At 45.0% G+C, this 4,090-nt stretch overlaps 1 pseudogene; it reads right to left on the reverse strand.

The window, feature by feature from the left end:
• Positions 1-1,056: 1,056 nt before the first annotated feature.
• LOC114216875 (chloride intracellular channel protein 1 pseudogene) lies at positions 1,057-1,959 on the reverse strand (annotated as a pseudogene).
• Positions 1,960-4,090: the final 2,131 nt, after the last annotated feature.

A 4,090-nucleotide genomic window follows, 5' to 3' on the forward strand; every position in this document is an offset into this window, starting at 1 on the left:
ATAAATAATGTTCATGTGGTATATGGATATGGCAAAAGTAGTGATGGTCGCACATGAATTACTGAAATCAGCACTGCACACCATCTTATATGTGTATGTGTTTTATATGTATGCGTCACAGCTGTATGCTACCTCTGTCATACGTAACACATAGAATGTGAAATCCAAATATCTAGTTTTTATATATACCATACATTTTAAAGCTCTGGAAATTATGAAGAAAATATCAGAGTCTCTGGATTTCTTTTTTTCTTCCATTTACAGCTAAAATCTTTATGACAGAGGGGCACCTGGCTGCCTCAGTGGGTAGAGCATGTGACTCTTGATCGTGGGGTTGTAAATTCGAGCCCCACGTTGGGTGTAGAGATTACTTGAAAAAAATGAAATCTTTAACAAAAAATATTTATGGCAGAGTGAATTAAGGAGCAGTCACTGGGAAAATTAGGCTATAAATTAATATATCATATACCAACTTCAGAGAATGGACTTCTGTGACCTTTGCCATGGTGTTTCGAGCACCACTTGATTAGTAAGCGGGACTCAAACCATTTCTCCACTGGTCCAGGGCTCGAGTGGTTTCTACTATGCTGTGTGCGTGGTAACTGGAAAAACCATAAATGATAGGAAAAACATATGGTAATGGGAACGGAAATTGATATATTCCACAGTGTTCACACAACATAAATGTGTCAAAGGAAGGATTTATGTTGAACACATTTCCATTAGGACATAATTATGCACTGTTATGGGTGAGTTTTTTTTTTTAAAAACGAGGGGCATTAGGGGTGCCTGGCTGGCTCAGTCAGTTAAGCATCCGACTCTTGGTTTCGGCTCAGCTAGTGATCTCAGAGTCATGAGATCTTGAGCCCTGGGGCGGGCTCCCCGCTTAGCAAAGAGTCTGCTTCCCCTCTCTCTCTCCCCTTACCCCACCCTCCCAGCTCATGTTCTCTCTCTCTCTCTCAAATAAATAAGTAAATCTTTTTTATTTATTTTTTTTATTCTGTATTTTATTACTGAAATACATTGTCCTACCCGCACCACCCCACAATAAAAATCTTACCTAGATTCCCCATTTTTTCCCCTCAGCCCCCAAGCCAGCCCTGCACAAGTGCTCCAGGATTCTCTGCCCACTGGCCATTTTGGAGTGTGTCCCTTGGATAACCACGTGGAAACCAGTTGGTGCCTTTGTGGAGAAAATGGAGAGGGGAGACGGAGTCTCAGGAGGCACTTATTTGAGGGCCTTGGCCACTTGCTCGTAAGCCAGCTCGATCTCCTCATCATCTGGACAGGTGGAGGCAAACTCTTCCCGAGCATAGGCATTGCGCAAGTACCGATGCACTCCGCGGAACCCCTCGGGGATGGAGAATCCCCTGTACTTCTTACAGACCACCTGTACTATGTGGAGCTTTGGCAACAGGTTGCAGTCAGCCAGAGTGAGCTCATTGCCATCCAGAAACTTCCTCTGAGAGATGCCCTTGTCCTCAGCACTGGTCTCATCCACTTCTTCTGGGAGGGGGGATGTCAAATAATTGTCTAAAACTTTCAGGGCTTTCAGGAGCCCCTTCTCCAGATTATCATTGAGTGCCAGGTTTGAATTCTTGATGTAAGCAGAAAATTTGGCAAATATGTCCAGCCCCGCCGTGTTGGATTCAGGGTTCAGAGCTGCCAGCTTGGGGTACCTGGGAGGGCACAGCACCGCCTCCAGAAACTCCTCAATCTTTTTGGTGTCTGTGTGCACTTCGGTGCCCTACAGCAGGAACGGGAGCTGCCCCCCTGGGCACAGCTTCTGCGCTGTCTCAGTCCGCCTCTTGGTGTCAACAGTGGTGACGTTGAAGGTGACTCCCTTGAGCCAGAGTACCATGAACAGTCTCTGGGAGAAGGGGCAGTTCCCAATCTTGGCCCCATCACTGCCAGCCTTCACGAACAATTCAACCTGAGGTTCTTCAGCCATGGTTGCGACGGGGCAAGTAAATCTTTTTTAAAAGGGGGTGGCGGCATTATGGGACATTTCAATTCAAAATATTGCCCTTTAGTGTCAAAAATTGGGTGGGGGGGTGTGGATATTTATTCCACAGAGTTTAAAATAGGTCAATCCTGCAAAGCAAACCATTTTAATGTACTCTCTAAAATCCAAATGTTCAAAGGGCCAATATTAAAATTTATAAAAAGGTTGCAACTATACTTTAACACCCATTCCATAAATTATATTCACTGACTATTTGCTCAAAGCCTAGCAAATGAGGGCTGGCCCCAACAACTCACCCCCTGCCTCCTTTCTCTGGCCACCTCTCACAGGTGACAGCTGAGTTGGTCCATCTATAAGGCAAAATAGTCATTAAGGAACAAAAAAGTATAAGGTGCGCCTGGGTGGCTCAGTCGTTAAGGGTCTGCCTTCGGCTCAGGTCTTGATCCCAGGGTCCTGGGATCTGGGATTGAGCCCGGTGTTGGGCTCCCTGCTCAGCTCAGAGTCCACTTCCCTCTCTCCTTCTGCCCCCTCCCCCTGCTCGTGCTCTCTCTCTCTCTCAAATAAGTAAAATCTTTAAAAAAAATAAAAATTAAAAAAAAAGAAACAAAGTATGTTCACAAAAATCCTCCAACTGATCTTTCACCTTTTTTCTGGAAGAAAACAAGAATTCTGCGATTCACATAGTGAGACCACTTTATCACTAGGACTCAGAGGAAAAGCCTGTTTGGGTCTAGCAGAATTCTACAGAAAGCTCTTCTGTTTGGTAAAGCAAAGAATACTGGGATCCAGCAGCTTACTAATCTGATTAATGAAATGCTACCCCCCATACCACACCCAGATTATTAGTTTTTCCAAGAATTGGAATGCAAAAAATTTGCCGCTGAATCTGATGAAGATCGTTTCAACTTCATTTCACAAGGGAGAAAGTGGGTCACGGTCCTGTTGAGCTGTAGGTGCCTGCGTTTTGCCACTCTGCTAAGAAACAAAGATATCCTTTCTGTAGCACAAACAGGTCCCTGGCCATTCCACAATCTTTGTTGGACGCATTAGGACTGTGGGGGTGATAAAATGAGAGCTTTGCTTGTTTGCTTTTTAATCACTGTGGCCTTTATAAGAGTAGCAACTGGACTAGTAGAAAAAAGTCGTGGGGAATAACAATATAGCAGAACAAAAGCTAAAAATTATTTTCAAGGACTAAGGAAAGAAACGCGTGGTACAAATAGCCAACGGTGCTGAAAGATCTTTGGGAGGAAAAGTAGACATTTTTACCAATGCAGAAGAAAATGTTACTTCTCTGGGTCTAAGGATAATAACAAGGACAAGGAAAGAATGTCAGAACAAGCAGGAAAATCGGGTTCTATGTCTTGAGAATCGAAACCTCTTATGATTCTCACTAAGAGAATTACTGTGAGGGGCCCCTGGGTGGTTCAGTTAGTTAAGCCTCAGACTCTTGGTTTGGCCTCCTGTCATGATCTCAGGGTCGTGGGATCAAGCCATGCATATGTCCCTCTCCCTCCCTCTCTGTTCCTCCCTGCCCCTGCTTCAAATAAATCATTTTTTTTAAAAAGAGAGAATTTCGGGGCCCCGGGTGGCTCAGTCAGTTAAGCGGCTGCCTTCGGCTCAGGTCATGGTCCCAGGGTCCTGGGATCGAGCCCCACATCGGGCTCCCTGCTCAGGGTGGAGTCTGCTTCTCCCTCTCCCACTCCCCCTGCCTGTGTTCCCTCTCTCGCTGTGTCTCTCTCTGTCAAATAAATAAAATCTTAAAAAAGAGAGAGAGAGAACTTCTGTGAATAAGAAACTGAGTTTGACAGCAGCATGAAAACCAGAAAAAGGATAGAAAAGTAGGAAACAAATTTAAATAGCCATAGGAATGGCTTTGACCATGGGCATGAGGTCGGAATTTCGGGAGGGACAGAAAAAGCAGGCAGGCAGATGGCAGAGAGATTTGCTGGAACCTTCGAGCCATAAGCAAGAGTTCTGAATATGTCATTGCTTTAGAAGGCTTTCGAAGCCATAACTCTCTGCGAGGAAAAGCTCTGCTAGCCTTTGAGACCGATGAAGACTGGTCGTCCTGCTATGGGAAACACGGAGTTTTAAAGTGGGAAAGCCTAGGGTTTCTTGATG

Source organism: Eumetopias jubatus, unplaced genomic scaffold (genome assembly GCF_037043125.1).
Source record: "Eumetopias jubatus isolate StellerSeaLion01/CBP00866 unplaced genomic scaffold, mEumJub1_p1.0 scaffold_11, whole genome shotgun sequence".
In the NCBI taxonomy this organism is placed as follows: domain Eukaryota; kingdom Metazoa; phylum Chordata; class Mammalia; order Carnivora; family Otariidae; genus Eumetopias; species Eumetopias jubatus.